Raw genomic sequence first — 20,937 nt, forward strand, 5'->3', positions numbered from 1 at the left:
ATTTTGGCGCACGGCGCACCGTCAAAAGTGCGCAGCGCAGGTCAAAGCGCAACTAGCGCACGGCCTGCGCACGATCTGCGCACCCTATGCTAAAGATAGGGTGCGCCGATCGCAGGCGCCGCTGTCCGCTAGGAGGCGGCGCTACAAGCATGGGGCGGGCACGCCGGGCAGAGAGCCGGCTCAGGGGCGGAGCTACCCCCGGCCGTGCGTGCGCTTAAAAAGCGCTAATGTGAAACCAGCCTGACATTGGCACATACCAGTCTAATGCCCTTTCCCCGTTTTGTTGTTAAACCATGTCTCGTTTATGGGGTACAACGCTACTAGTTATATTTGCATGCATTTATTACTATTGGAGGTATGGATCACTGCTTTATCAGTAGGAGTTTCCACCCCCTGAGTCCCATGGTGGATTAAGGATTGTGCAGTTGCTGTCTAGCTCTTTCTTTGCCCTTGCCCTAAAGGTTTTGTACAATCGCTATCTGGGTCGACACCTGGTCGATATCACTTCTGGGTAGTGATTACTGATTGTCCTCATCACTTCACACTTAGTATTTGATGTTTTTATGGTCTTTGTTCTCAGGTGTGTCTTTTTGTATCATCTTAATAAAAGTTGAACTATTTTGTAGTGGACTTGTTTTCCTCCTCTTTTGTTCATATTGTAGTTGAAGTTGTAGTTGGGGATATTCTTTGCTAGGTGGAGAGAATGGGGCATCAGACTGCACTGCTCGCCGGTCAGGATGATGGACCAGAGGAGTCCAAGTGGATGTAATAGAAAATAGACTTTATTTATACGCGTTTTGTGGTGATCTCCACCTAGCAAAGGATCATCACATCGGGGCTTGCAGCAGCCGACCATGCTAAGTGCAGTGGTTGTGTCTCACACAACCATAATAGGTGAGGGAATTTGATTATCCCTCACGAATATTCCTTTTATCTCGGATAAGACCCTATGTGCGCTCTATATTCCTTCTAGGTATATAGTTGGGGATATTCGGCACACTGGTGTACGACTCTTTATAATGCAGCACTGGAGATTTTTTGCAGGTTGTATATATATGTTGTATGTGTACTATGATGCGTGTAGGGGAGAATTAGTTTAGGTGAGGTGGGAGGTTTCTTGGGGGAGTGGGGATGGGTCTTGGAGAATGGACATCCAACGGGATGCCAAGAAGATGGAAAAAAAGGCCATAAACTTTTATGGACCTTGCTGTGTAGGATAGGCCACAAACTCTCGTGGGACCTGGTGTGATAGGACAAAAACTTTTGTGGGACCTTTGGAGGAATAGTGGTGGTTTAGTTTAGGAGGGAAAAATAAAAAATAAAAAAAATAATATATATATATATATATATATATATATATATATATATATATAGTGTGTGTGTGTGATATATATATATATATATATATGTATATATGTTTTGGCCAGGTGACCTGTTTACTTTCTTTAGGACAGTTGGCCGAATTTACTTTTTTTTTCTAGGGGTGAATGTGTGGGTATGAGGGGGAAAAAGGATATAGGTTGAGGTCTCTTCCCTTGCTGGGGGGTATTAATGAAATGGAGGAACATTTTGTTTGTATAAATCTGCTGGACATTGGACTTTTGGGGTGTATGAATAATGGTTTTTTTATTGAGTTTCTAAGTTTTGTCTGTAAGTTTCCCTGTAAGTTTTATTTTGTACTTTTATATTAAAAAAACAGCTACAGGATGTAACTCCGGATCAGTAATGAAACGTATGTACCAGGCCCGGATTGGCAATATAACCAACCGGGCATTTTCCCGCTGGGCCGCTGTCATGTGGGCCGCGGGCGGCAGCGCCCGATCATCTGGCCGCTTGCCAGCTGCTGCGGCCACTGTTGCTCCTGCCGCCGGCCCTCTGTGGGCACAGCGGTGATAGTTTCAAGTTCCTCCCGCACTGCAGGGAGATAAGCCGCCACGCCCCCCACGCACCCCATCCTCGCCGTAGCATGAGACCCCCTCCCCCCCCGCAGCCACTCACAGCGTTGCACTCGCTTGCCTGCTCGCTCTGTTCGCAGGACCTGTGATGAGGTCACAGGAGGGGAGGAGTCAAGGGGGTCACATGATCAGGAGCCTTTGTCCAGACCCCCGACATGTCACCCCTGACTCCGCCCCTCCTGTGACCTCATCACAGGTCCTGTGCGCTCAGCCTTGCCTCTACCGTCTGCAAGACTCTGCTTTGCTGTTGTCATGGTGCTGGTTGAGGTAAGTATGTGTGGGGTCAGGATCTACTGTGTGGATGTAGCAGAGCTGTGTGTGTATGAGGTGTACGGAGCGGAGCCGCGTGTGTACGAGGTGTACGGAGTGGAGCCGTGTGTACGAGGTGTACGGTGCGGAGCCGTGTGTACGAGGTGTACGGAGCGGAGTCGTGTGTACGAGGTGTACGGAGAGGAGCCGCGTGTGTACGAGGTGTACGGAGAGGAGCCGCGTGTGTACGAGGTGTACGGAGCGGAGCCGTGTGTGTACGAGGTGTACGGAGCGGAGCCGTGTGTGTACGAGGTGTACGGAGCGGAGCCGTGTGTACGAGGTGGACGGAGTGGAGCCATATGTGTACGGGATGTACGGAGCGGAGCCAAGTGTGTACAAAGCATACAAAGCGTGCTCCACGGACACAGGAGTACACGGCGGAGCCCCGAGGAGCATTTTAAAACACACACATGACGTTCCACCTGAAGTGATGTGCTGGAAGCTGACCAGAAATGAGATAATTTCTTGAGGAGATTGTGACGGAACCAGGAATGCTTCAGATCCATCACCATGTCCTCCTCCGACAGCGCAGACAGCAGGATCGCCTTGGAATCGGGGATGCCGGCCATGTGAGCGGATCATGATAGGTCCTGCACCGGGAGGCTCAGGTGGGCACTACAATGGGAGCCGGGCTGCTATAGTATCTTTATAGAATCTTTCTTTATTTCTTTCTCTCTTTTTCGTTCTTTCTCTGTTCTTTCATTCTCTGTTCTGTCTTTCCCTCATTTTCTTTCTCTCTCTGTTCTTTCTTTCTCTCTCTAATCTTTCTTTTTTCTCTCTCTGTTCTTTCTTCCTCTCTTTCTTTCTTTTTCTTTCCTCTCTTTCTCTCTGTTCTTTCTTTCTTTCCCCTCTTTCTTTCTCTCTCTGTTCTTTATCTGTCTCTCTCTGTTCTTTCTTTCTTTCCCCTCTTTCTTTCTCTCTCTGTTCTTTCTCTGTCTCTCACTGTTCTTTCTGTCTCTCACTGTTCTTTCTCGCTCTCTGTTTTCTTTTTTCTCTCTCTCTCTGTTTTCTCTCTTCCTTAGTGCCAGTCAGTGTGCCCATAATGCCAGCCACTGTGCCCTCAGTACCAGTCAGTGTGATCAGCAGTGCTAAATGGGTGCGATTAGGTGTGGACATGGGTGTGACTAGTTGTGAAATGGGTGTGGCTGGGCGTGGCCAAAATTTGCGCGCGCCGCAGTCTTTGTCCATCTTTCCCTTCTTCAAAAGTTGGGAGGTATGATAGGGGCGGCTATGACCAGGGGGTCTGGTTGCCCAATAGAGAGCAGCTCTGCCAGGAATTCTGTAATCATGCGTACAAAAGGGGACAGAGATTTGGGAGGAGTACTGTACCTAAAAGCAATAAATAGGACTGAGCTGAAATACTGGGCACAGCTGTGACTACATGTTATATAGTCGTGTTAATCTCCTCTCACTTCTCGTAAACTACAAGTGTACAAAGATATTATATAGTCACCATGTGACTAGTGGGCCTGTGCAACTTCAAATGCCAGGGCTGAATTTTAGTCCCAGTCCGGCCCTGGTATGTACACAGTGACTGCACCAGCAGAATAGTGAGTGCAGCTCTGTTCAGCTGTTGCTTGCTGTGCTAATTGTGGGTGCAGTCGCCACTGATCCTGCTTTGTGCTCCTGAGCTCCAGAGAACCAACACCTCTCCACCTGGGGACCTGCTCTCTTTCCTACCCAGGGAGGGAGTGGGCTTCCTGGGATAAGCGAAGGAGCCAAGCATAGGCTTTTGCTTCCCGGTCCAGGCTGGCGGGGGGCAGAAGAAACCAGCAGCTGGCCTGCATATCAGAGGACTCGGGAGTGAGACGCTCCACCAGGAGTTGCAGCAATGTGGCTTCTACTCCCCCCAAGTCTGCAGAGACCCAGAGAAGCTGCAAGGCTTCCAGCATAGAGGAGAAGCCTGCTAGCAGCGTTCAAGATTGCGATCCTTCTGGAGGAAAGCTGAGTGCTCACGGAGGTGAGGCTGACCTCACTGAGGAAGGTTGGGGGCTGCAGAGACTCAAGGAGTCTGTGTCTACCTATAACTCTCGGGGTCATGAGCCACCTCTGTGAGTATGAAGAAGCAAGTAAGACCATCAGGAGGCTCTGGGAGGAGCTGCGCTGCACAAGCGCCAAAGCTGCGGGTTCCTCCAAACACAGGCGGAGGTAAAGCGACTTAAACATGAAATTAATGAGCTGGAGGTGAGAAAATTATTAGAGAATAAAGTGGACCATTTAGTGAAAAAATGCTCAATAAAGACAGATTTAGAGAAATGGCTGATAACAGAGAGCAAAGGCAGATGAGGCTGCAGCCTGAGAGCCAGATGGATGATGATGATGTTGATGAAGACCAGCAGAAAGCCCCACCTGGCAGCCTGCAAAGTTACCTGCAGGCCATGTGCAGCGAGCTCCCTGATGGACAGGCGACATTGGCATCTGGTGGCAGTTCTGCTGGCTCTGGGGAGGACAGTGACAACAGCGGCCAGGAAGGGGCACTAATGGCGGACATCAAGCTCCTGGAGTCCCCAGTGTTCCTTCAGAATTTCCATCTAGTTGATGATTTACCAGAGGAAGTACCTGGGGGCCAGAATAAAAAGGCAAAGAAGACCAAGCCAAAGCTCCAGGAAGCGGTAAGCTATGTATATGCCCCCCTTGTAACCCCTGAGTCAGCTGCAGGATCAGCTCGCTGTATAAACCCCATTGCCCAGCCCTGCCCGGGTTCTGCTGTGGATGTGGTACAAAGGCACGGGGAGAGTACAGAGCATGGTAATGAGGCGCAGAGCTCCGTCTCTTGCTTGTAGTAGCAGGGACGTAGCAGCAGGTGCATCAGCCAAGAGTCTAGACAGTGAGGGCGGCCTCGCGGCGGGCATACGGTTAGGCCATGATACTGTAGTGCGCTCTTCAGTGGGAGAGGGGAGCGGCCCAGTGTTGGGGGCAGCTCCGGTAGCCTCGGCACCCCTGAATGCTGTTGCCGCAGATCACTTAGTTGAGAAGCGGCTGCAGTGTGAGGACGTTGTTGGGGCTGGGCGTTCCATTCCTTCCAAAGTCCTATTCTGTGTTGATCTTTTGCTGCTGTGAGTCGCCGCTGATCCTTTATATCAGCATCTTGTTGACCAGGGGTGCCTCACAACAGCAAATGATCAGCGGCATCTGATGTCAACTGTTAAACAGCGAAAATTACCAGCTGATGATGCGGAGGGCACACGTAAGACCAGGGGTGAGGTCGCCTCCAGTTCTGTGGAGGAGACTGAGCCCCTTGTGCCTGTTGATGCGGAAGTCAAAATGTCACCCCCTGTTGTCACTGGTCCAGCAGGAGTGAATGTGGTGGGGGTATGAATGAGGATAATTCTTTCTCCAGTGGTGTGGTTGCTGGTTTGGTGGGGGATGAGGGGGTTATGGAGGTGGGTAATAATGGTACTGTTGGTGTTGATGTGGTCACTGGTTCGGTTGCCCCCCAGTGGTGACATCACCTGTTAGTTATGCCTCTGTCACCTCCGGGAGAAATAGGGCATCCTCCTCGTCTCCGGGCTCTGGGCATGGCATGTTGCAGCAGCGTCTCCTGGAGGCTCTAAAGAAGGGGGAGAGATCACTAATGGTAGAGGTTCGAGAGGTTGATCTATCCTTCTGGATAGAGAGGCATGGCGTAGGAATGTGGTCCGTCTTTGCTGGAGGGGCAGTGATGCGTGTCCTCCAAGGTCTAAGGTTGTGGAGCTCCTGCTGAGGATGTGCTTCAAGGCGATAGACATCTATGCCTTGATACATCCCTATTCCATGCCTGAGTTTGATGTCAGCTTTGATCGACCAGAGGAGCTTGAGCTCTTCTGGTCAAATTATGAGTTGGCAAAAAATGAGCCAGGCTGGCGAGACTTTGCCATTCAGGCGGTGTCTCTCCAAAGCCAAGTCAAGAAAGTGACCATGATCACTTGTAACAAGTCACTTTCTTGTTATGATATCATAACGTGGCTTGGCAGATCCATATCTCCATAGAGGTGGTGAAGAACCGTGATGAGTTTGGTATCTGGTTCGGGACTTGGACGTTTATGGTAAAACTTAAGTGTTCAGGTGGTATGGTTGCCCACATTCCATCATCTGCCTTCCTGGGTAGGGATAGTATCCAGGTCTTCTACCAGGGGCAACCGAAGCTCTGTCACAGGTGCAGCGACCCCACGCACTTCAGTGCAAACTGCCCTGTGCAGAAATGTGCATTGTGTGGGGATGTCGGCCATCTTGCCGCATTATGTGCTAATGCAGTTATGACCTCGATGGGAGAAAGCCATGAGGCTGATTCTGCTGGGAAAGGGACTAGCAGGGGTGACGGAGCTGAGAGGCCAAGGAGGAAAAGCAACAAAAAGACGCCTGACCAGCTGAGTCAAAGTCAAATACAGCTAGATTTGCGGCCTTTGATCTTCTCAGCCGTGTTGAAGCTGACATTTTCTTTTTGCAAGAGACCAGGCTGCCAAACATGGCAGAAGTGTTTAAAGCTAAGAGGGAGTGGAGACTTGTGCCCTCCTATTGGTCTCTTGTGGCCGAGCCGTATAGTGGAGTGGCGGTCCTTTCTACCGCACTGGAAGAATGCAGATGAGTTATTGAGTTAGAAATGGGGAGGTGCCTGATCTTAGATGTCCTCATGAAGGGACAAGAGCTCTGCCTCATGAACATCTATAGTCCTCAATCTAAGTGGGATTGGAATTGTCTCTTTATGAGGATCAAGCCCTACCTTTTTACAAGTCGGCAGGTTGTCTTTGGAGGGGACTTCAATACTGTCATGAGGCCCCGAGATAGAGGAGGTTCCAGAGACAAACTGACTTATGATAGCGTTGCCCTTAATAGTATAGCTAGTGAGGCTCGCCTGGTGGATGTCCACATTCGGCACACCCCAGGCTACAAGGGGTTCACCTACCATAGAGGTAACTGTCGGTCCAGAATAGATAGGTTTTATTTAAAGGAGGAAGCTGTCTCTTCAACAGTGGCTGTTGTTGAAGCGGAGTTCTCCGACCACTGTTTAATTTTGTTTTCTCTGAATGTTACAGACACCCTCCGGATGGGAAGAGGCTTTTGGAGGCTCAATTCATCTCTCTTGGAAGAAGCGGACATAAGGCAGTCCTTTGAGGATTTTCCTCAGAGCCAGGTACCCTTACTGGGTCTTTTAGTAGTAGTAAGTCATCGTGGTGGGAGATGTTCAAGAAAAAGGTGACGAAATTCTTCCGCCAGCTCTCAAGCATCAGGAGTCTGAGCAGGTACTGGTCGACACTGCTGGGGTCACGAAATGACTGGCCCTGCATGACGCGACCCGAAGATCAGTCGGTCACTAAAACAACCAAGACAGACAAGGGGACACCGGGGACACAATTACAACGGTGGGCCCTTCAATAGGGAACGGGGAAGTGGACGCCTCCTGCACTCTCCTAAGGAAGAGCCCTGATCTCTCCTCACGTTACCTATACAAGTTCTTTCAAGAAAAAAGAAAAAAGGTCCAGCTTTGCAAATTCAAGTCCAATTTATTGTTAAAAACAAGTCCAAAACAGAGAAAAAAAACAAGCTATTGTTCGAAACGCGTAATCTACTACTTGTTACTCATGTGAACACACTATTTCTTGCTCTGTTTTGGACTTGTTTTTAAGAATAAATTGGACTTGAATTTGCAAAGCTGGACCTTTTTTCTTTTTTCTTGGTTACTGCGTGAAGACTGCACGTGGTCCGGGCTATCCACTACACATGCCTTCGGGTGAGCTGGCTTCTTTTTCTCTTTTTGAATGCTTACAAGTTCTTTTAACCTGTCACCGACCAGGATACCTCAGCCCTCACTCACCCTGCACTTATCCCTCAGTAGGGAATTGGTAAGTGCGGAAACTGGTCCCACCACTGCACAAATACAACACAAGGGAAAATAACGGACAGGGAAAAACAAACAACTTAGCTTTCTCTGCTGCCAATGCTCCGAGGCAGCAAAGTAAGGCACCCGAACTCAGCTTTCAGCAGAAACACCACTGCTCCAGATAGCTCCTCTCTTCTCAAAGGTTGGTTTGCAAAGGACCTGCTATTACCAACAGTCAGCTGGTGTACCAGATGAACTTATATAGGAAGGCGGGAGTGGTCTCCACTAGCAGACTAAACATGTAGTAACACCAGCGGCCACCGGGGGCAAAAACTGATATTAACCCCCGATGGCCTGAAAGGAGAAAAGTTTATATCAGAGAATCCAGAATTTGACAGATCCAAAAATGGATTGTGACAGCAGGGTCCCTGAGGCAATCCAGATCAGGGATTCTGGAGGTTGTCAGATCCTTCTTCTTGCACCTCTTAAATTAAGAGGGATCTTGGGATGAAATGTCGGCTTTCCTGGCTGAAACCGTCCCTGAACCAGGGGTAGACCCCTCTCTTGACATTTTGACAGATATTGATCAGGGAAGAGGAAGTTAAGTTGGCGATTGAAGGGCTTGGCCAAAAACAATTGCCTTGTCCAGATGGCTTAACGTCTGAGTTCTATAAAACCTTTAAGGATGCTTTGGTTCCCCTCTTGACTGAGGTATTCAATGAGTGTCTTTCCTCGGACACTCTGCCAAAGTCAATCAGGAGGTCTGCCCTCATCATCTTGTCAAAGGGTAAGGAGAATTGGCATCCCATAGCGCTTCCCAGTGCAGACAGGAAGGTTCTGGCAAAGGTGCTGTTTAATCGGTTGGTAAAATTTGCACCCCGACTCCTTTTGGAGGCCCAGCATTGCTCTGTTCCAGGCAGCAGCACATTTAGAGCTGTGCTCTGTGTCCGAGGCATTGGTGCAGGGTAGGGCTGGTCACTGGAAGGGGTATATGCTGTCACTGGACCAGGCAAATGCGTTTGATCGGGTTAATCATGAGTACCTATGGTTTGTTCTTCTGAGATATGGCCTGCCGGGGGGTTTGTTGATTGGCTTAAGACCTTGTACGGTGGGGCAGAGAGTTTCCCGCTTGTGAGTGGTTGGATTGGCAACTCTTTGAGGTTGGATATGGTGTTTGCCAGGGTTTTCCCTTGAGCCCGCTGCTGTACGTGTTTGCGATTGATCCACTTCTCAGGAGGGTGGAGCGTGGACCGTTGGCCGGGATTGGGACAGATCGGGCAGCACCGGAAGCCACTCTGAGGGTAGTGGCGTATGCCGATGATGTCACCGTTTTTGTTTCCTGTCACGAGGCAGGGTGGCTGATGTCAGAGGTAGATCGCTACTTAGAGTCATCCGGGTCCAAGATCAACTGGGATAACTTTGAGTGTCTCTGGCTGGGAGGAGGAGATACTGGTTTTGATCTCCCGGACATCCTTCCATTACCCAAAGTCTCTGCAAAAGTCCTTGGCATCGAATTTGGTCAGGGGGATTACCCCAAACAAAATTGGGACAGCAGGCTAGAGATCGCCACTCAGAAGGTGAACCAATGGAAGGGTTGGTCTTTGACCCTAAGGGAAAGGGTAAACCTGATCAAAACTTACCTGCTCCCTTTACTGATTTATTTGGGCAGTGTGGGCATCTTGCCGGAGTCTCTCTAGACTCGAGTCTACAGTTTGCTCTTCCAACTGTTATGGAGAAATAGACACAACCTGGTCAAGAAGGAGGTTACTTACCATACGAGGAGATTAGGAGGGTTGGGTATGGTCAACCCTGAGATATTCCTTGTGGATACCTTCAATAAGATTAATATTGCAAACCTCTGGAAAGAGAGGGCTCCTCCATGGGTATTCTCCTGTAGGGGATGGTTTCAGCCTTTCTTCCAGGAATGGGAGACAGGAGGGCAAGTGAAGGATCTTTGCACACCGCATGGACATATTCCGGCTTACGCTACCTTAGTTCTGAATGCAATTTGCCGGTGAGGTCTGGAAATGTTGGAGATCAGAACTCTGCCAAGGAAACTCCTTGACAATAGGGTTCTGTTGACCCATTTCCAGGGGCCTCTGGTGCTCAGGGATTGCCCTAGTCAGGATCTTGGGGTGGGGTTGCATCTTCTGAATTCTATCAGGATCCCCTCGAAGTTTTGGGACTTGGCTTGGCGTTGCTTCCATGGAAACTGTGTGTGAGGAACAATCTGAAGTGTAAGAGCTCCGAGGACAGGAACTGTCCTCGGGAGCATTGTGGTACTATGCTGGAAAGCATGGACCACTTCCTGCTTCATTGTCCCTTCAACAAAGAGGTGTACAACAGGGTGGGCGCCTCCATTGACTGGTCTCGGCTGGCCAGTCTCCTATGCGGAATGGGCCTAAGGTGCATTCGGAGACCTTAGTGGTCAGGACCACTGTACCTTATTTTTAGTTAGTGCAGTGTTTAGGTATCACAGGTGGAACGCACGGTGCTTAGTATAGACAAAATGGAAAATCCTCCCGGTGAACGATGTGTTTAGAACCATACTCCATGACCTGGTGAAGGTGCGCTCTCTGGATTATGAGAGACTGGGCACATGTAGGGCCGCTCTTCTCTGGAGGGGCTTTTCTTTTAGTGTGCCCAAGTTATCTCCTTTCCTGGTGGTGGGCTGCTGCTGACACTAGATTTTTGTTTTGTTTGATCATTATACAGTGATGTTGATGTAGGGCTTCAGGCGCCGAATTTGGACTTTGTTATTTGTGGTTCTTGTGTTTATTTCTGTATATATTGTATATAGGGATATAAATTTGGGTGTAGGTGTTAGGTTGGGTGGTGGAAAAAGGGGGGAAGGTAGGTTATCTTGTGGGACTATGGGACATTGGGGTGTTTAGAGGAAAAACTGACACTGCCTGATCTGGCCTATGGATGTTGAACATGGACTGAGACATGAGACGCAGGACCAGCTTTCAGGTCAGGGCGGGGGTTAGGAATGGTTGGCTTGAGTGTGAGGTGGTGGTTAGTTTATTCTTGTATGTATTTGTATAGTTTGGTTATTTCATACTGTATATATACACTCACTGGCCACTTAATTAGGTACACCATGCTAGTAAGGGGTTGGACCCCCTTTTGCCTTCAGAACTGCCTCAATTCTTCGTGGCAGAGATTCAACAAGGTGCTGGAAGCATTCCTCAGAGATTTTGGACCATATTGACATGATGGCATCACACAGTTGGCGCAGATTTGTCGGCTGCACATCCCTGATGCGAATCTCCCGTTCCACCACATCCCAAAGATGCTCTATTGGATTGAGATCTGGTGACTGAGGAGGCCATTTGAGTACAGTAAACTCATTGTCATGTTCAAGAAACCAATCTGAGATGATTCGAGCTTTATGACATGGCGCATTATCCTGCTGAAAGTAGCCATCAGATGTTGGGTACATTGTGGTCATAAAGGGATGGACATGGTCAGCAACAATACTCAGGTAGGCTGTGGCCTTGCAACGATGCTCAATTGGTACCAAGGGGCCCAAAGAGTGCCCAGAAAAAATTCCCCACACCATGACACCACCACCACCAGCCTGAACCGTTGATACAAGGCAGGATGGATCCATGCTTTCATGTTGTTTACGCCAAATTCTGACCCTACCATCCCAATGTCGCAGCAGAAATCGAGACTCATCAGACCAGGCAACGTTTTTCCAATCTTCTACTGTCCAATTTCGATGAGCTTGTGCAAATTGTAGCCTCAGTTTCCTGTTCTTAGCTGAGAGGAGTGGTACCCAGTGTGGTCTTCTGCTGCTGTAGCCCATCTGCCTCAAAGTTCGACGCACTGTGCGTTCAGAGATGCTCTTCTGCCTACCTTGGTTGTAACGGGTGGCAATTTGAGTCACTGTTGCCTTTCTATCAGCTCGAACCAGTCTGCCCATTCTCCTCTGACCTCTGGCATCAACATGGCATTTCCGGCCACAGAACTGCCGCTCACTGGATTTTTTTTCTTTTTCGGAACATTCTCTGTAAACCCTAGAGATGGTTGTGCGTGAAAATCCCAGTAGATCAGCAGTTTCTGAAATTCTCAGACCAGCCCTTCTGGCACCAACAATCATGCCACGTTCAAAGGCACTCAAATCACCTTTCTTCCCCATACTGATGCTCGGTTTGAACTGCAGGAGATTGTCTTGACCATGTCTACATGCCTAAATGCACTGAGTTGCCGCCATGTGATTGGCTGATTAGAAATTAAGTCTTAACACACAGTTGGACAGGTGTACCTAATAAAGTGGCCAGTGAGTGTATATTAAAAAAAAACATTTATGTATATATTTATGTTGGCTTTTGTTTATTTCATTTATTGTTATTATTCTTTATTATTTTGTTTGGTGACCGGACCAAAAGGTTAAAGTAGTTATTATTTATTTTTAGTTATAATTCTGTATATATAATATGTGAGTGAGGAGAGAATGAGCGGCTAGACCATTGTTCAGTGTACTGATTATTTTTCTGGCTGATATTTTTGTTATGTTTCTGTTATTATTATTGTTATATTTTCCATTTTTATAATAAAAGATCTACAGGATGTAACTCAGTAATGTATGTACGCAGTGACTGCACCAGCAGTATAGTGAGTGCAACTCTGGAGTATAATAGAGGTTGTAACTCAGGATCAGTAATGTAATGTATGTACATAGGGACTTTACCAGCAGAATGGTGGGCACTGTACTGAATAAGGAGAGTGCCACTGACTGTTGTGCCTCTCTTCCCCTCCCCTTCCCTCATAGTGACTGGAAATGCCCACCAACGTTATGGTGGGGTTGGGGTTAAGAATTATGGGACCAATGGGAGCAGGAAGGGGTAGCACAGCCCCTTCCTGTGGGGTATATATCAGTGGGTCCGAGACCGCCCTCCCTCTTTCCTCCTCGAGCACATCCTGGAAGTGCTTGTTTGGAAACACTGTCTGGTACCATGGCAGATCCTTTTTTTGAGGCTCTGCGCTTGCGAGTGCAGCAGGAGGGGGAGTCGTGGTTACACAGCGCGTTGGCGGGGATAGGGGCTCACCTGGGAGCTTCTCAGGCTCCTGCATCTGTAGGGGCCCCTGGTCCGGTCACCGTTTCCCCTCGGGTTGGATTGGCCGCCGCCGCGGTGGTTCATTCTGAGCAGCCGGAGGCGGTGGGGCTGCAGGGAGGTAGGCGGTCCGCACGGTGCTCCCGCCCTCCGTTGCGGCTGAAAGACGCCTTGCCGCGCGCTGCCGAGACACAGCGGCCGACACCGGAAAGGCGTCTTTCAGCCGCAACGGAGGGCGCCCCCCGACTTCTGGCCCTGCGTCACGGAGCAGGCAGCGGCGTCCGCACGTGGTAGCTGTGCGCGCAGGAGTATTGAGGAGCCGCCGCACTGCCTGTCACCGGCCGGGGGTTGGGTTCAGGTGCCCACGGTAGCAGCGGTAGTGGGAAGTGGGTTGGGGGCGCAGCAGAAGGGGAAGAATTTTGCCCGTGCACAGGGGTGTAGGATGGGAGGGAGGCATAGTGCTACGTCCTCTGCTTCTGCAGAGGAGCCATGTAGTGGTCAGCCCTCGGTGCAAAGGGAGGGGGAAGGGAATTTGGCCATAGAAGGGCAGGCATCGGCCCTAAGTGGTGTCCTGCCACATTCATCCCCCACGGGGATGGTTCCGTTGGGCGGTACTGGGCCCGGCCCTGCCCCACGTGTGGGAAGCATACAGGGGGAGTTGGTTCAGAGCACGGCTCCGGCTCCTGCCATTGCCGGTGGTAACAGGGAGACTTCCTCGGCGGGGGCGGTGGGCGCGTACCCCCCGGAGGGGAGGCGGGACAGGCGTAGACGCTGGAGATCCTCCTCTTCCCCCAACTCCTCTTCTCCGCAGTCATGTCACCATGGGCGGCATGCTTCGCGGAGGTGCAGGAAATCACGGCGTTCAGGCCGCAGTGCGTCCTCTAGGGGTCGCCGCCGCCGCCGCCGCACCCGGTCCTCAAGACGTGGCTCTCCGTCTTCAGCGTCTGAGGCGACAAGCACGTCTGTGAGTCCCGAACATGCCCTCAATCCTCCTCCTGCTCGCCGGGAGTCGAGGGTTCCGTCAAGGACTTCCAGCCTGGCTGCATTGAGCGCACCTCCTGAGGCTACAAGTCATCACAGCAGCATCCAGGCGGGTTATCCAGGAGCCGGAGTTCCTCCATCTATGGGAGTCCCTCCTCCAACGGCGAATCCGGGTGAGTGTTCCCTGCTGGGTTCTCCAAGTGTGGATAATGCAACGGTGATATCTGTGTTGAGAGTGTTGATCTGGCAATTGCCCCCTGCAGCTGATGCGGGTAAGGAGGGTAATAAGGTTGATTCACCGTTTGCCGGGGTGTACAAAGATACCATGTTCTGTGGGATCAGTGCGCTGGGTTCGCACATAGACGATGATACTAAAAGGAAGATTTGGAGCAATGAATATGTGGATATTTGGTCGCTGATTGCGGTGGATCAACACACTGTGGACAAGGAAAGGAGGCCTGTGGAGAGGTTTGCGGATAGAGTGCGCCCAAAAGTGGCAAAAACTATGAATAATTGGCTGCAAGCTTTTGCCGTATTGGGTTGTATTATGAGTCAGAAGCACCCGGGTAGATGCTCAGAGTTGTTCATTTATCAGGATATGATTTACAACTCATACAAGGCTCATGGTGGGTCAGCGTGGTGGAGGTATGATGAGGAATTTAGGAGACGATTAGCGATCCACCCGGAGATTGGTTGGGGGGTTAAGGCGACTGAGGTATGGCTGCGTCTTATGATGACGCAGAAACAACACCCCTTTCCAACAGCGGCCGCTGGACAGGGTTCAACAGGTTCCAGTTCAGAGGTTGTGCGGAGACCCAGTACCTGTTGGCTGTTTAAATCACTCCAAAAGCAAAACTGTCCATAATCAGACTTTGTCTATTGACTTGCCTCTTCGCTGCCTTTCTTGTTGTACCTTGTGCATTTTTTCATGAAAACTATAGAAGTGCAGGGGAATGTTTCACCTGTGAACAGAGCTGCAAGTGTTTGGAGCTCATTCTCCTGTACTTTCCCCACCGATGCACCCGGTCTCATTGACTAGCCCGTTTCCACATAACACTACAATTATTCCTATAAGGTTTAGCTCCAATGACTATTACCTATGTCATAGTTGTTTTTCTTTTCTTGTGTGATACGCAGAAATATTCGCAAGAATATGATTTTCTCATCCATGTACTTGGAGGTAGCGGTTTTGTACTAGCCATCTCATTGCTCATTGCCTGGGGCTGTCATCCCTTCCTTGCCGGCGGCACACGCTGCTATAGAGTTAACATGTAGGTTAAGAACAGACTGGCACTCAACATGGAGAAATGAAGAACGGATGCCCTCACCCCCATGATGTCCGCCCCCAGTGCACATCACACTGCATTAGCAATATACATCTAGCATGGGATTCCTTGACATAGAAGGAACCACTAGGGGCCATACAGGGATCCGTTTCTGTAATCTCGTATTTTTGAGACCTACACTGCCATATATTGTGTTGGGGCGGTTTATGTATAATATGTATAGGGACAGTGCCAGTATTGGCAATTTTCATTTGGACAGGTGCTTTTTAAAGGGGCAGTATACATGGCGCTCTTATTCTCTGCTACCTCTGGTGTCAGGTGTCTCCTCCATTTTCTGTGGTTTCACAGTAGGTGCTTTGTGTTTCCAAAGAGGAAACAATGGTATTTCCTGCAGTCCTGTCTGTGACTGCTAATGGGTACTGATTAACCGCAGATTGATGGTGCGATACCCCTAAAACGATATACATGCGTTGGGTTCTGCACCTGTATCCTTACAGGAGCTGCTGCTGTTAATAATGCGAGTGAGCGGGATATTTCATCCCCGGCGTCAATGCAGCAGAACAAAACATGGAGCCTGCTGTGGTTATTAAATGGTATGTTCATCATTACCAAAGATTAGCTCGATTGAAATACATTGTGGCTGATCTGTGTAAGAAGCTACTGCTCCGTCCATGGCAGACATCACTCCGATGCAGAGTCTGGATTCACTGTATATTTGCCAAATCTATCTGGTGTGAACATGACCTATGGTGCTCCGTGACAATGCTGCTAGGGGAGCTTGTCTGTAATTGACATTGGCACTTATTACTTTTGCTGAATCAATGATTTGATGTGTACCAATCATTTGACTATTCAGAATAAGGCTGTGTTCACATTATGTAATAAACCACAGCACCGTGGCAGGACTGTAGCACTATGGACACCAGCAGTACGGGACACACCCTATTGACTTTTTATGACATCTCTTTGATTCTGCCAAGGAGTTTGTCGTTTCATCTGTGCCAGCCTGGAGTCATCATCTGCTCCTACGATAGACTGATCCGCCCCCATCCACAATGATGGGAAAGGCACCGCCGTCTGGACTGGAGTCACTCTCTGTAACCTAATGGGCCGAGACAATGATTGCAAATCAATAAACTGCCGAGATGTCACCATGCTATCAGTCCGACTGATTTTATAACGTGTAGTTGCTGTGGGTTGTTTTGAAAGTCGAACGCTGTGCCTGAAAACTGAGGACAACCTACGGAGCAGGAAAGTACCGCTAAAATGCATCCCTAGGCCTCATGCACACTCGGGCTCAGAGCCTATAACCATTGGCAAGCAAATGTGCCTCCTTATGCTTCCATACAGCACTATTATGGGGAGAAAGGGGACAGGGGTAAAGGTATTGGTTAATAACACCCATTAGGTGGCATAAGAAAGAGAACACATACTTGGTCCAGGTTCCCATGAGTTTCAACCTCATATACGGAAGAAACTAGTGCACGCTGTGACGGTGTCGGTGATCCTGAACTTCTTGTTCATGTGAGATGACCCCTAGGTCTGCGCATTCAGGGTTTCATTTATTTCTACATTGTCATTTAATATCACCCACACCGGAACAGAGGGGTGGACGAGATTAAGGGCAGGGGTAGAGTGTAGATTTACTTTGGATTTACATACACTTGACTAGCTGGCGTGCGACTGTGAATTGTCTGGAGGTCACAGCAGGTTTCTATTCGTATTCTACGGATACGTTCCCTTTAAGAATCATGTAGCCCACCCAATTATGCAACTTGTTGACATAAACAGAGATTAGAAAATTGTCCCTTAGATTTCTTACTCCGTGATGCCCCCGTTGTCACACCACAGACGGCACCGCGCTCCTGTCCTGTCTGTGGCTGCTCATGGCTGAGCATACGACCAGACACAACTCTTAGGATAATAAGGATGTAGTCCAGCACTTGAGCAAATCTTATAAAAACTTTCTTTATTTTATTAGGCCACAAAGCATGACTAGACAAAAGGGTAAAATCCAAGAATAACCAACGCGTATAAAGCGAATAGACCACCCTTAGGGCCCCGTCACACAGAGCGACTCACCAGTGATCCCAACAACGATATGACCTTGTCAGGTTTGCTGGTGTGTCGCTACATGATCGCTGGTGAGCTGCCAAACAGGCAGATCTCACCAGCGATGAGGACAGCGACACGCGGGTAACAAGCGCGCGTCGCTTAGTTACCCTCAGTGTACCTTAGATACCAGCATGCTGGAGCTAGGAACTGGTAACCAAGACAAACAGCGGGTTTCTAAGTGCTGTGCGGCGCTTAGAAACCCGCTGTTTACCTTGGATACGAGCTGGGAGCTCGCTGATCGTTGCTCTCCCGCTGCCACACGCAGCGATGCGTGCTGGCCAGCGGGAGACCAACGATCAAAAAAATGTCCAGGGCTTTCGAGCACGATCAGCGATACCCGTCAGGGGGACCGATCGCTGATAGATGTCACACACAGCGATATCGCTGGTGAGATCGCTGTTGCGTCATAAAACTTGTGACTCGGCAGCAATCTCGCTGTGTGTGACAGGGGCTTTGCTCAGGGCTAAATACATATTAGGCCATAGAGCCTAAACTAGGTCACACTCCGTAAATTATATGAATAATCAAAAGCCAGATAAAATCCAGAGAAAAGGAGTGTCTGTATCTACAAGTAGAATAGACAGAAATTTTATTAATAAATTCACAACATAGAATAATCAAATATAAAAGAAGTTAAAAAGATACCTCCTGTCAACATGGAGATGAAGCAAAGGGTATACATTAGACATAAAGTTATTTCTTATAATTAAACTAGCTAAAGAGCCCGGCGCTGCCCGGGCATAGTAACTAACTGTGGTTAGTTATAACAAATTATAATTATCCTCTATCCCATAGTCCCATGCCCATATACCCATCATACATATCCACGATCCCATAGGCCCGTGCCCATATACCCATCATACATATCCTCCATCCCATAGTCCCATGCCCATATACCCATCACACATCCTCCATCCCATAGTCCCGTGCCCATATACCCATTACACATCCTCCATCCCATAGTCCCATGCCCATATACCCATCATGCATATCCTCCATCCCATAGTCCAGTGCCCATATACCCATCATACATATCCTCCATCCCTTAGTCCCGTGCCCATATACCCATTACACATCCTCCATCCCATAGTCCCATGCCCATATACCCATCCTACATATCCACCATCCCATAGGCCCGTGCCCATATACCCATCATACATATCCTCCATCCCATAGTCGAGTGCCCATATACCCATAAAACACATCCTCCATCCCATAGTCCCATGCCCATATACCCATCACACATCCTCCATCCCATAGTCCCATGCCCATATACCCATTACACATCCTCCATCCCATAGTCCCGTGCCCATATACCCATTACACATCCTCCATCCCATAGTCCCATGCCAATATACCCATCATACATATCCTCCATCCCATAGTCCAGTGCCCATATACCCATCATACATATTCGCCATCCCATAGTCCAGTGCCCATATACCCATCACACATCCTCCATCCCATAGTCCCATGCCCATATGCGCATCACACACCCTTCATCGCATAGTCCCATGCCCATATACCCATCATACATATCCTCCATCCCATAGTCCAGCGCCCATATACCCATCACACATCCTCCATCCCATAGTCCCGTGCCCATATACCCATTACACATCCTCCATCCCATAGTCGAGTGTCCATATAACCATCATACATATCCTCCATCCCATAGTCCCGTGCCCATATACCCATCATACATATCCACCATCCCATAGTCCCGTGCCCATATACCTGTCATACATATCCGCCATCCCATAGTCCAATGCCCATATACCCGTCATACATATCCTCCATCCCATAGTCCAGTGTCCATATACCCATCACACATCCTCCATCCCATTGTCAACCATTAGGACATCTAAATGAGCTGCGGGGCTTGCAACCTATGATGACATCAGCGTCGCCATGGCAACCATTGTGACATCATAGTGAGGGGCGGGGCTTGATACGCACACACTGTTTCCCCAGTATGTAGATAGGGGCATTATGACATCATAATGAGGGGCGGGGCTTGACGCGCACACACTTTTTCCCCAGTATGTAGATAGGGGCAAAATTGTTTGGTGAATTAGAACGCGCGGGGTTAAAATTTCACCTCACAACATAGCCTAGGACGCTCTCAGGGTCCAGTCGTGTGACTGTGCCAAATTTTGTGGCTGTAGCTGCGACGGTGCGGATGCCTATCCCGGACATACACACACACATACACACACATACATACACACATACATACATACACACATACACACTTTGAGCTTTATATATTAGATAATCAAGGTAAAACATGCATGTGAGGCCTTCATTGGTCCCGTGGGGACTAATCTGCCTGCCTGTCAGGAATTGCACAAGGCTATTAACCTGCCTGGGAGTATGCCTTTTGCTGCAAGAGTCCATGGTATATCGGACTACAGGATCATGCATAGTAACAGCTGCCAGACTGCATGGATAAGGGTAAACTTGATATATAGTACCTCGGTATACTAGTTTGCTACATTGAAACTACATTCACTTGTAGAATATGGAAATAAAATGGTTAAATACATCACAAGTGCAGATTGTAATAGCATAAAGGGGTTAATGCATATGTTTTTTTTTACCTGACAGGAGGCAAGTGCTAGATGACCTCTGGATCTCCCACCCCAATGTGCCTTCCGATGGTAAGATGAGGCTCTTTTCACAAGTAGCTTTATTTCATCCTATTTTTCTGCATGATAACCGCAGGCTATGAACAGAAAACTGCAAGGGAAATTATGCTCTTTTTTTTGGTGTGTTTTTATTTAATTTTTAGCGCTAATCCATTTTGATGTCAATGCTGAAAAACAAAAAACTCTGAAAGATTTGATTTGCTGTGAGTGGTGCACCAGGTGAATGAGATTTTTGAAAAAAATTATTCCTTTTGCTGTTACTATAGAACACAGCAAAAATGGGCAGCAGTATTTACCTGCCCAGGTCTTAGGCTGGTTTCACACTTGCGCTTTTTTGCGCTGCTTTTTTAGCGCAAAAAAAGCATGCGTTTTTTCCCCTATACTTTAACATGGGTGCGCATATGCGCACGTATGCACAAAAAAACATGCGTTTTTTTTAAAAAAATGCACCAAAACCCGAAAAAAATGCACACAAACGCATGATGCGTTTTTTTCATGCGTTTGTGTGCGTAAAAAACGCGCAGCAAAAAAACGCAAGTGTGAAAGTAGCCTTAGTGTGTTAGTTCTATCAGGATGCAGCAAACCCATATACAATGCTCAAAAAAATAAAGGGAACACTAAAATACCACAACCTAGATACAGTGCCTTGCGAACGTATTCGGCCCCCTGGAACTTTTCAGCCTTTTCCCACATATCATGCTTCAAACATAAAGATACCAAATGTAAATTTTTGGTGAAGAATCAACAACAAATGGGACACAATTGTGAAGTTGTTCGAAA

At 48.6% G+C, this 20,937-nt stretch overlaps 1 long non-coding RNA gene across 1 annotated transcript in view; it reads left to right on the forward strand.

Moving 5' to 3' along the window:
- Positions 1–20,312, forward strand: part of LOC141092223 (uncharacterized) — a 595,377-nt gene extending 575,065 nt beyond the window's left edge. Inside the window, exon 3 of the long non-coding RNA XR_012232715.1 lies at positions 20,117–20,312. This is a non-coding gene — a long non-coding RNA (uncharacterized lncRNA). The remainder of the gene's footprint in view (positions 1–20,116) is intronic.
- The last annotated feature ends 625 nt before the right edge of the window (positions 20,313–20,937 follow it).

This window comes from Dendrobates tinctorius, unplaced genomic scaffold (assembly GCF_039654945.1).
Source record: "Dendrobates tinctorius isolate UK_male_01 unplaced genomic scaffold, ASM3965494v1 ptg000058l, whole genome shotgun sequence".
In the NCBI taxonomy this organism is placed as follows: Eukaryota; Metazoa; Chordata; class Amphibia; order Anura; family Dendrobatidae; genus Dendrobates; species Dendrobates tinctorius.